This window comes from Onychomys torridus, chromosome X (assembly GCF_903995425.1).
Source record: "Onychomys torridus chromosome X, mOncTor1.1, whole genome shotgun sequence".
Taxonomy (NCBI): domain Eukaryota; kingdom Metazoa; phylum Chordata; class Mammalia; order Rodentia; family Cricetidae; genus Onychomys; species Onychomys torridus.
Window position 1 is genome coordinate 13743978 of NC_050466.1, and position 13113 is coordinate 13757090.

A 13113-nucleotide genomic window follows, 5' to 3' on the forward strand; every position below is an offset into this window, starting at 1 on the left:
ATATCACCATACTAGTGATTGATGGGGGAGGGAACAGCCCATTGTAGGTTGTTCCATTCTTGAGCTGGAAGTCCTGTCTTCTATAAGAAAGCAGGCTGAGAAAGCCATGGGAAGCAATCCAATATGCAACATCCTTCCATGGCCTCTGTATCAGTTCCTGCTTCCAGATTCCTAGCCTGTTTGAGTTCCTATCCTGACTTCCTTTAATGATGAACAGTGATAAGGATGTGTAATCCAAATAATATCCCCACCTCACCCCTGCTTGCTTTTGGTCATGGTACAGAAACCCTAAATAAGACCAATTTGGTACCAGAAGTGGAGTATTGCTGTAACAAACCTGACCATGGTTTTGGGTGAATTGTGGGAGGACTTTGGAACTGTGGGCTAGAAAATCCATTGAATATTGGGAGCTCACTGAACTGCACTGTAAGAGCTTAGAAGATAAGAATATTGAGAGCAGCCTAGAAGATAGAGGCCTGCTTTGTGAATTTTCAGATGGAAGGTTAAAGACTATTATGTTCATTTGCTATTTTGAATTGAGATTCTGTCATTCTAGTGAGCTGGGGGTGAAGAGTCATCTGTACTTAACAAGAGACTGGCAACATTGAATTGAAACCTTTGCATTACTGGGACAATTGACGTGGCTTAGCTGAAACTAACAAATTAGTGGTGATTGAGAAGAGACCAGCATCAGTTGAGACTTAGCCCTGTGAGAGGCCAGGAGGGCCATTGGTGAAGGTGCAGCCAGAACAGCAGTTGAATACCCAGGATTGATGGGGTCATGAAGAAAAGTTGAAGCTTGTCACCGTGAAAAGAGCTTATAAAAGGCTATTGGTGAAAAAGTGCAGCCTAGTTGCAGCAGAAGACCCCAGTATTTTGGAGATGCCAATACCATAGGATGACTGCCAAGAACAGCAGCAGCAGTGGAGTGGAGCCAGCTGGAACCTAGAAGACACACTTTGTGTGCTGCAGAGGGTAGAGCTGGAGGAGTGACCCAAGCTCCTTGGAGGAATCCAGAAGATTATGAGTTAATCCCAGATAATTGGACACTGAGTTATTTTTATACTGTTGGAATTTGGTTTTGCTTGTTTCGGATTGTGACTGTGCCCTGGTTCTTCACTCTTAAAGAATGTATTTAATTTAGTTTTAATTTCTACAGAAGCATATTGTTCAGATTCTAAATGGTGTTACAATAAAAAAAAAACAGAGCCAGATATTGGGGTAAATGTTGAGAGATCAGAGAGACAACAGAACAAAGCACTGCCACATATCAACTTGCTAACTCTACAAATCCTCTGACTGTTTGCCTCTGTATCTTCAGCTGAAGAACTCTTAGTTCCTGTTTCATCATGCCTTATATACCTTTCTCTGCCCAGCCATATTAGTTCATTCCTCTTACTGGGATTAAATTGTGTGCCACCACTGCCTGGCTCTGTTTCTCTCCTAGACTGAAACAATCTCATGTAGTCCAGGGTAGCTTTGAATTCACAGAGATCCAAATGGATCTCTGCCTCCTGAGTGTGAAGATTAAAGTTTTATGCAACCACTGTCTGGCCTCTATGTTTAATCTAGTGGCTTGTTCTGTTCTCTGATCTTCAGGCAAATTTTATTAGGGTATATAGTAGGGCAGGCCCATATAGTCAAGGAAATTGGCTCAGACCTGTAGCCAAGGCATTCACATAACATACTCCTAAAAGCCACCCTGGAGTCTGCCTGAGGGCCTAGTATCAGGAGCTGTCATAGTTCCACATTGAAGTCAGAGTTCCTGATGATGCAGAGTCTGCCTGAGGACCTAGCAACAGTTGCTGTAAGAGTTCCTGATCATGCCCAGCCAATGAGGGATGACCACACAGACTGTGTGCTAGAAGGAGGGTATATAAGGCCTTCCTTGTTATTGAATAAATGAGTTTGTTTGTTATTTGCTTTCAATGGACTCCCAGGGTCTAAGTCATTGATGCTGCACCTTCTCATCCCCTCCCCAGAGGGAGCTGTTAGAATTGGATTCAAGCAACATCTGGTGCTTGAATGTGGGGCTTCTGTTACTTTGTTTCTTCCAGTGCAGGTTCTGATCAGCTCCCTCTCCTCACTTGTGGTGCTTGACAGTGCTCCCCAAGATGGTGTGTTTCAGTGAGAAGGCCTCTCAGTGTTGTGTTCTTTCCATCCTTTGGCAGGTAAGCATTGGGACCCCCACTTCTTTCCTTCTTTTGTGTTGTCTGTCATGTTTATCTGCTCATTTCATTAGGAAGGCACTTTTTTTTCTGCTTAAGTTTGTCCAGCACCTCCACATAAGGATTGACCTCTCAGAAGGTGGAAGCAAGGCTCAGCTCCCAATTGCCATTCCCCATCCAGAGACATGGTGTAGGCATATGGTCATGGCTGAAAAAACCATGAAAGTCTCCCCAGTAAGCACAGGACATAAGGATCAAATACAAATATATATCCTGTTGAAAAGATGGGCAATCTTTTCACACCACCACCAGTTCCCTGTCAGATATCTCTACAATATCTGATGAGGAGGAGACAGACAGTTTGGGCCCTGAGAAATCTGTCAGTTTAGGTCCCATGAAATCTGTCAAGGAGAATGTAGCTGTCAATTCAGGCCCCACAAAATTGGTCAAGGAGAATGTGGCTGTCAGTTTGGGTCCCTCCAAATGTGTCAAAGAAAAGGCAGCTGTCATTAAGTCATGTGCTGCTATCCCCTCTGCTTCACCATCACCTTTGGCAGATACCCCTCTGCTGCAGTATTCTTGGGGCAATCTATCCCAATACCAACCTGCCTCAGGATATGGCTACTCTTCTGTAGTGCCAGATGTCTTACAACCCTCATAGCCTGCATCACTGTCAGTCTGTAGGCTCATAAAAGCCTTCCCAGTCAATATGGGCCCAAATGCCAAAGACCAGCTCTGAATTCTCACTCCCATATCTTGATTTCTCCCTCATCAGGAAGGCAGCCAATGTGTCACACCCAGATTCCCCTACTTTCAGCAAGTACAGCCCATGCAGTTACAAACTTATTTTGATTGGTACCATTTGCTTAAAGCTGTGTTGGAGCCTGCAGTCTTTCTTAGTTGAAAATCAGCCTATGAGGATCAGATAGAATGCCAGGCCTAGACGAACATGTTCAGGTGACCTATGATATGCTCACAGGGTGTGGGGAATATGTCCATCCTATTCACCAGGCACAGATTGACTTGAATGCCTATTTTCAACAGGTCTCAGATCTGGCCCTCAAGGCCCTCAGAACCTGTACTCCCCAGGACCCTTCGGTGAACTTTTGCAATCTTACCTAACAGCGCAGGGAGCTCTTCACTGACTTCCTGGCCCATGTCAATGAGGCAGTAGAGCACAGAGTGGATGGGGGCTCCACTAGAGATATGCTGATTAAACAACTGACTTGGGAGGGGCTCAATGCCCAAACCCATAATGCAGTTGCAGCTGTGCAGAATGAGGACATACATAAATGGGTGCAGGCCACCAGAGATCTTGAGCCCAGCAGCACCAATCCCATTGCTGCTCTTAGTGCCTCCCTGGATGCTTTCCTCACTGATAGGCAGTGTGCTAATAACACACACAAGGGTCCCCAGGTAGATAGAACTTGCTGGGAATGTGGCAAACCATGCCATTTGTGGCATGACTGCCCCCAGACAAAACCAAGGACCCAATGTCCCAGATGCAAAAAAGGATTTTGTTCAGCAAAGGATTGTCAGTCACAGCTTGCTGAAACACCAGCCTCTTTAAACTCCAGGTGGGACACTCCTTATCCCTGCCAGTAAGAGGAGGCTCTGGTAATCCAAAAATTTATTGGACAATGCTCATTTTTCCACACTCTCCAATGCTAACCATCTATTTTGATGGACAAGCTGTCAAAGGTTTGGTTGACATGAGTGCGGATGCTACCATTGTAACCAAGACTGAGGTGATTCACTTCCCTCATTGGAAGTGTTTTTTTTTTTTTTTTTTTTTTTTTTTTTTTTTTTTTTTTTTTTGGAGCTGAGGATTGAACCCAGGGCCTTGTGCTTGCTAGGCAAGTGCTCTACCACTGAGCTAAATCCCCCCCCCCCTTGGAAGTTTAAACCAGGACTTCCATCAGTGGTGTGGGAGGCCAACAAGATTCTAAGATAACCACTCATCTGGTCCATTGGAAGAATCTTGATGGCAATTGTGGAGCCATTCACCCAATCATTTCCAATATACCAAGGAACTTGTGGGGCAGAGATATTTGGAGGATATGGGTGTTGTCCTAACTACAGATGACAGGGCCTTTCTTGGTGACATCAAGGTCCATGAAAAGGTAGGTCTTGTGGTCCATGACCCTGCACAAGATCTGCACCCCCAATTCTAAGGGCTACTGTCCCCATGAGATCCACCACCATTGAGCCTCCTAGCCCCATTCCACTGAAATGGCTCTCAGATAAAGAAATATGGGTGGAACAGTGGTCTATAATTGAACACAAGCTGTCAATCCTAAAGAAATTAGTTGCAGAACAGTTAAAGATGGGGTACATTGAACAGTCCACAAGTAAACATAATACTCCCATATTTGTTATCCCTGAGAAATCAGGATGACTCATTATCAGAATTACAATTATGTAGCACAGTTAATTGGCTTAAACCTTTCTTACCCATCCCTGACCAAGAGATGAGACATCTCTTTTCATTGTTGGAGGGCCTCATCTGTTCTTCCACTAAGGTTAGGCTTACCCAAGAAGAGTTGCTACAAAAGGACAAAAGGTTTGGGCCATTCTAGCCACCTCCAGCCTGCAATGTCATGATCCCCAAAGATCTTTATTGGCAATGGTCATCTGGACACCTAGGGGATTCTTGGAAGTGTTATGGTAATCTGGGATCCTTCTATGGATACATCAAGCACATTATGACCTGCACAAGGTCACCTCTAAGTTTGACCAGTCTTTCCAACTTGGCCTTAAGGCATGGATGCTGGCATGGAGAACATATAGACAAGAGCAAGATAAGCTTGGCTTCCCTCCCTTTTTTTTTTTTAAGAATACCCAGTCCCTCTGGGAAGATTCTACCTCATTCCAGGAAATGGTTGCAGGATTCACAGAAACTATTGACAATCATTTGCCAAAAAATAAGATCTTAGCAGAACTCCCCATGCTTGTAATACAGACACTTCTTCCAGAATTACTGGTTTCTTAATGTAAACATTTGCCCTGGGCATGTGCCACTTGCACTCCTCTTGCCCCCTTAGGTTCATTTCAATGTGCAAGGGTTAATCCCCAAGGCTTGTTGCCTAATGCCACCTGGCAGATGGATGTCACACATCATTCTCCCTTTGGCAATCTTAAACATGTTCATGTGATAATAGATACCTGTTCCTCCTTTGTTTATGTCCTCGCCCTTTCTAGGGAGAAGGCCATCAATGTTATCAAGGCCCTTAAGTCAGCCATGGCAGTTATAGAGGTATGTTGGGCATTTAAGACTGACAATGACCCTGCTTATGCCTCTCAACAAATTTAATGACTTTTTGGGGTCCTGAAAGTTATCCCATACCACTGGAATCCCCTACAATCCACAGGGACAAGCCACTGTTGAGAGGACCAACAGAGATTTTAAAAAGCTGTTTATGAGAACTATCTTATCAGAGGCTAGAAGAGATACCCATCTGGCCTTAACAGAAGTCCTTTTCCATAAGAACTTTCTCAGTTTTGATGAAAAGGGGCTCATCCCAACCTGCAAGCACTGGGCATCTCTGCCAAGTGCTAGAGATGGCATATGAAAAGCCTGACATGTTGCCAGTGGAATCTGTGCTGGAGGTACCTGAGAATGATGAAATAAATCCCTCCAGGCCTGCCCCATCAGGTATTCTACTGAGCCTGACTTCTGTGGGTCAGGGATAAAACAACCCTTGTGTCCTGAGGGCAGATTTTATGGCCTATGCATGTCATATTCTCATCCATGCAACTGTTACTGGTTCTTATAATCCTCCTATTCTATTTATTCTTCAAGGTTTTCTTTCTCTCTCTTGCAGTGGTTTCCATGGAATTAGAAATTATATTGAGATTGTGACAATGGCAAGAGTTAAAGTTTTATGCAGGTCATGGAAAAAACCCAGAAGGTTTGTGGCAGAAAACTGTAGATGGAATGACATATAGATGGGATAAAAGACAAGAGTTGTCAAGAACTAGTTAAAAGACAACTTGACAAATTACAGAGAGATGAAGAAGGACTTAAGCTGAGAGGAAGCTGGCAGTTTGGTACTTTAAACCATTGCTTGTACTTCTGTGCTTTCTGAGAAACCACAAGTAGATGGTCTCTGGGGTGATTACCTCAGATGTTCTGATAAATATTAACCTGCAAAAGAATAAGCTGGTATGCTTTGGCTTTTTTTCTGGGAACTTCTATGTGCAATCAAGGGCCATGGGTATATTTCACTGATTTACAAAAAGAACTTTTAAAACTATTGTGAAGAACTCAGTCACCTGTTGAAATTTCTCATCCCCTATTTCCTTGTATTACTACAATAAAAGACTGGGGTTGAGTCAGATCAGTAGAAGGCAGAAAAAAATGCACATCTCCAGATCTGACAAGACTTGTCAGCTTGCACCAACTACTGTGTCCCAGTCTTTTCTTGCACCTGCCAGACATCCCTGCCATTCAAGACCCTAGAAACCACTGAGGCTGGTCCCCAGCAGGCAAGAAAATTCCTCTCCCCCTGGTGAGATGGAGAGATCCTATCTCCCTCCAGCAGCAGCCACCAGCCCTCCTGCTAATCTGTAGGAAAGGGAATGCTCATGTTTTTCCTCAGACTGACACTGTACCAATTTGGGTCCCAGAAAGAGATGTGCACTTGGCCATAAATCAGACTTCCACCAAGAAGAAAACCACTCAGGATGGGTAATATATATATATACTCCCCTTTTTTGCTCTCATTGCCCCTCTAAAGGCTGAAGACTTGTGGAGCTTTGCTTTTCCTCATTTTGTATAATGCCTTTTGAGATGAGGAACATTAGGTTAGCAGCCTGGAAGCTAGCTAAATATATTAAGGACCCATGATCAACCAAGTTTCTATATTATCCATTACAGCTAACACATGAAAATTTCCAAATAAATCAGACAAGGGCACAGCTGATGGCCTTTGACTCTCTGTTTTTTGTAAAGGTTGGCATGATATAAAGAAGCTGTTTGATCCCTCCTGGATTTCACTTATGTTTTGATTGGTTGGGTGGTGCTTTTGATCTTTCTCCTTTTTAAGTATCTCCTATAGCATATCCAACAACAACAGGTGGCCACTAAGGTGACTCTATAGGTGTTAATGGCTCTTAGACATCCAACTCATAGCCCCCACCAAAGGAGGTTATGCATGCCTTGCTTTCTGAAATTCAAAAGGCCTGACACTGCCCACCCAGGGTGATTCCCCAGGGATGGATGTTTTTCAAGGGCTGGTAGTCAAAGACAGGTAAGAGCTTGTTTGGCAATCCAATCTGAGACAGGCACAGTCGAGTTGTTGAGCCCCCCCCCCCCCCGAGGCAGAGTCAATAAGGCCAGAGCATAGAACTCCAACTCCTGCTGAGTGCCCATGTAATAAAATAAAAGGGTGGATATGTAGTAGGACAGGCCCATAGGGTCGAGGAAATTGGGTCAGACAAGTAGTCAAGGCATTCACATAACATATTCCTTAAAAGCCACCCTGGAGTCTGCCTGAGGGCCTAGCATCAGGAGCTGTCATAGTTCCACATTGAAGTCAAAGTTCCTGATGATGCAGAATCTGCCTGAGGACCTAGCAACAGTTGCTGTCAGAGTTCCTGATCATGCCCAGCCAATGAGGTATGACCATACAGACTGGGTGCTGGGAGAATGGTATATAAGTCCTTCCCTATTATTGAATATAGGAGTTTGTTATTTGCTTTCAATGGACTCCCAGTCTGTGTCATTGATGGTGCACCTTCTCATCCCCTCCCCCAAGGGAGCCATTAGAATCCAAGCAACAAGGGTATGTAATATGTCACCACATTTCCCCTTTTTGTCTAAAATGATAAAAGGTTATAAGAAAAACTATATATAATAAGTACAATAAGTACATACAATATGTATAATCAAAATTACATTAACAATGTCCAGTCCATTAACATTTGACAAATTCAGAGAAAATACTCCATTATTTATCCTATTTGGGTAAGTCCAAAATGTTGTACCTAATCCATGTTCTATCTGAACTTGTATTACCAACTGAAAACTGTCTTTTGATGTTTTTCAAACTTGTACACTTTACACCTCTATAGTGAGTATTTTTTTTCTGAATTTCTTAACAAGGAAAACTATAATTATAACTATCTAGTCTTCAACCCCCTCTGAGACCTAAGAAGGAAATAATATTAACTAAGTAATCAGGAAGTGCAAATGTGTGACTTCCAAAAATGTGAGAAATGACAGAAACAGCTGGCTACCTGGACAGGCACTCAAAGTTCCTCTGCAACATTGGGGCATCCATCTTTGGCCTACAGGCTTAGAATACCTGATACACTTTTCTGTGAAACAGAATTTTCTGAAGGGCCTTCTTACCTTGTCTTGGCAAGGTTTGGCAGTCTTTTCTTTTGTGCCCTGCTTGTCCATTTTGGACAGCATACTGTCAACAGTTGAGGCAAGGGCACTTTCTTGCCCAGTGGCTAACTCTTGCCACAAAGAAGTAAATTCCATATGGAGTTTCTTCAATTCCCATCATCTTCTCTGAAGTAGATTGGTGCTGCAAGGAGCAGACATGTCTCATTGTCATTAAAAAAAGAATCTATATTATTAAAACATCTTAAATGCCATATTCTGCAGATCACTGAAGTGTTTGACAATGACCTGTCTACGTAAAATATATCTGTTTGACCTTGAAAATATACCTGACAAGTTCCATTGTAATAGTTGACTATCAACTAACATGCATTTTTATATCCTAATTAGTTGGTAATAATAACTTTCAAGGACTATTAATTTGCATTACATTGTTAAATGAGTTGTATAGGTACAACACCTTAAACAAGATGAGATATATGTACAGTATGTTTTAACAAAAGTAATCTGAACTTTGTATCAATATACAAAATTTGTATATAACATACAAAAAAGCAATCTAATGTAAAATACTTAAAACTAGTAGTTGCATTTTAAAATTAAATTCAATAATCTACCTTTTTATCTTATCATATCTATATCCTCCCCCTTTTCTTTTCAGAGTAGATTCAATAATCTACCCCTTTATCCTATTATTTCTATATCTCTTTTTTCAGAGTAAATTCAATAATTTACCCTTTTATTCTATTATTTCTATATAATACATTTCTTTATCATATCCCCCTTTCTTCTTTTAGAAAGAGATTTACTATGACCAATAACAATTTTTAACCAACTCTCAAACAAAGACAAACATCCATAACCCATTTTTGGGAATGTGGACATAGTTTTCTTGGCTACTTCCTACTGACTGAGGGTGCTGGTAGTCTTTGGGGACACAAAATTTAGGATTATGATCAAGTCCTAACTGTAGTAGTCTGTGAGGCTGTATCATCTCAGGTGGCCATCTCGATATTGTTCTGAGCAGTTTGTAGTCCAAACCCAATCTTTGGGTGGTGTTTGTCAGCTTGATGGTGTTATCATAGTCCTGATGGAATCATCATTGAGGGGTCCCATCATCTTTTTGGAGACTTCAAAGTCACTGTTAGGCATGGTCATGGTTCACTGCAGAAAATCTTTTTTGTGGGATATTTTATCTGGATGATTTGTTCTTTTCCTTCAGATGTCTCATTTGTCCAGTGTTCTCAGATTCCTTAGCCTTCACTCTCTTGAAAGACAAAAACAAAACCCTTTCCCAATTCTAACTTTGGAGAGGTTCCAAATATAATTTTTTATCAATTTTAATTTATGGATTTTCTTTAAATTTTTGTTTTATTTTCTAAAGCTGTTCTATCATCCAGAGCAGTATGGTTTATTACAATAGGCATTGGATTCTTTATTTGCTCTGTGAAGGAGTTTCCTCCATGATTACAGCAAAGGACTGAATGGAATTTGACATGGGGGCCTTTGAGAGGTCCCTCAGGGACTTTCCAAATGGCAAAGGCAAAGGATTACCTTGTCTGTTTCTTGTTGACCTACATTCATTAGTCCAATATCTGCCTTTGCCATACCTTCTGCATAATCCAGAAGGGAGGGGTGTTCTGTTGGGAGTATTTCTTGAAATAACATTATTTCCAGGAGTTCCCTGTTTACAGTCCCTTTTTAGGTGACCTTGTTTACCACAATAAAAACATTTGACATTACTATTTTCTTCACACCTCTGGAAATCACCTCTCCTATCCAAGCTTCATCTTGGTCATGAGATTCAATATTAATTGTATCTCAGATCCATTCCTCCAAAGGTGCTGATCTTAGCCGGGTGGTGGTGGTGCACACCTTTAATCCCAGCACTCAGGAGGCAGAACCAGGTAGATCTTTGTGAGTTCGAGTCCAGCCTGGTCTATAAAGTGAGATCCAGGAAGGCTCCAAAACTACACAGAGCAACCCTGTCTCGGAAGAAAAAAAAAAGCAACAACAACAACAAAAAAGTGCTGATCTTGCCTTTAATGGCCTAATTACCCTTTTACATTGTGCATTAGCATTTTCAAAAGACAGAGATTGAATTATTATCACTCTAGCTTCTAAGTTTGGTATCACTCTATTTACTGCTGAAGTCAGTATTTGTAAGAAATCAGTGAAAGTTTATTTTGGGCCATGCATAACTTTTGTAAATGATTCAATTTTCTTTACTACATCTTCAATTCTGTCCCAAGCATTCAAGGCTGCCATGTGGCATAAAGCCAGGGTGTGGTCATCACATAAAATTGTCTTTGTATATAAACATAATTACCTCCAACAAGTAGACCTTGGCAAATGTCAATATACCTCTAGTTCTGCTTTGTTGTTTAATGGTCTTAGCACCATCTTTCTACTGGGTCCTCCATTATAATTGAGGATCAGCCTCTAGGACTGTTGCAACCAAATCTCTCCAGTCTTGAGGGATAATTCTATTACAAGTTGAGTATGAGTTTAACATCTGCCTCACATAAGATAAGTGGATGTCATATGATACTACTGCTTCTTTGAATCTCCTCAAATCTAACACAGTCAGCTCTTATGCAGCTTTGAGCATATCTATCACTGGGTAGTTCTTGTAAAGTTACTGGATAGATTTTAAGGTTGGCTGTTTGAAAGCCTTAGGCGGTTTCTCTGTGACCTTATAATGCAATAATGAGATTGGTTCTCCTTTAAATTCTTATGTCTGGGTTTGAATATCTCTATGATGTTTTAATGGGTTTTTCTAAAGCTTTTTATCTTGGCACTCATTAACCAATTTTTTAATGATAAAACAGAAATGATTGAACAAATAATATTTATAATTGACATTATATAAATTCCATTAACATTAATTATCCTCTCATTAAATTGTTCTATTTTTAAGCCAATTGTATTATCAGAGACCAAACTCCCTCCATTGTAAAAATGTTTTCCATTTCTTAATGTGGGAAAAATTCTTTTTTAACTATTTTTTTCCCTTTAAGAAATCCCAATTGACTCACCAAATCTGCTGACAATGACAATTCAGATGACAGTGAGGCAGCAGCCTGAGGAGGGGACCCAGAGAAAGCCAAAACCCACCATGGAAGGAAAAAAGCAAAAGATCCAGCTATCTGCATGAGGGAAGTGTGTGAAAGTGGCTAACTCCTGTGGTTTTTGAAGCCCCAAAACATATGGATTTGGCTGCAGAGAGGCTGCAACAAAAACTTAGCCAGCAGGGTAGGGACTCACTTCAGCCAAGGCAGGGTGGAGATTCAGGACCCATGTAGCTCAGGTCTGAGCTGGGGACTACAAGGCCACATGCAAGCAGGGTTTTTTTTGTGTGTGTGTGAATTCATGCTACAAAAGTTGGATGCCAGATTTTGTTTGAATCTCTAAAGGTCTTAGGATAAAAACCTGGAGCCAGATATTAGAGTAAATGCTGAGAGATCAGAGAGACATAGGAACAAACCACTGCCACATCTCAACTCACCAACTCTATGAATCCTCTGACTGTTTGCATCCTCAGCTGAAAGAACTCTTAGTTCCTGTCTCCTCATGCCTTATATACCTTTCTCTGCCCAGTCATACTAGTTCATTCCTAGTGCTGGGATTAAATTGTGTGCCACCACTGCCTGCTTCTGTTTCTATCCTAGACTGAATCAATTTCATGTTAGTCCAGGGTGGCTTTGAACTCACAAAGATGCAAATGGATCTCTGCCTCCCAAGTGCTAGGATTAAAGATGTGTGCTACCTCTGCTCGGCCTCTATGTTTAATCTAGTGGTTTGTTCTGTTCTCTGATCTTTAGTCAAATTTTATTAGGGTACACAGTAAATCACCACAGGAGCTCAAATCTGAAAGTCTTCAAACTTTTAAAATATGTTTTATTTTTTGGGGGACCTGTCCTTAGAGCATGAGCTGGCTGTTTGGAACCTTGGGCTTACACAGGGACACTTTGCTCAGCCTGGAAGGAGGGGATTGGACCTGCCTGTACTGAATCCACCAGGTTTAAATGAATCCCCAGGGGAGTCTTGTCCCTGGAGGAGATGGGATTGGGGGGGATGGGGAGAGGTGGGGGTGAAGGCGGGAGGGGGGAGGACAGGGGAACCCATGTCTGATGTGTAAAATTAAAACACAAATATAATAATAATAATAATAATAATAATAATAATAATAAGAAGAAGAAGAAGAAGAAAAAGAAAAAATATATACCTTACCTAAGATTTTATTAGATAAAACATGCTACAAAATATTAATATGAGGAACAATTTGTTAAGAACTTGAGTAGCCAGGCAGTGGTGGCACATGCTTTATGCCTTTAATCCCAGTACTCAGGAGGCAGAGGCGGGCGGATCTCTGTGAGTTCGAGGCCAGCCTGGGCTAGAAAGTGAGTTCCAGGACAGGCTCCAAAGCTACACAAAGAAACTCTGTCTCAAAAAACCAAAAAAAAAAAAAAAATGAACTTGGAGTAATAAATATATATGCACCAATTCGGGTACATGATTTTCTAAAATGAACATTGCTAGACATGAAAAAAAATAGATTTTAGATTTTCAGAGTTTGGATATTTTAAAGAG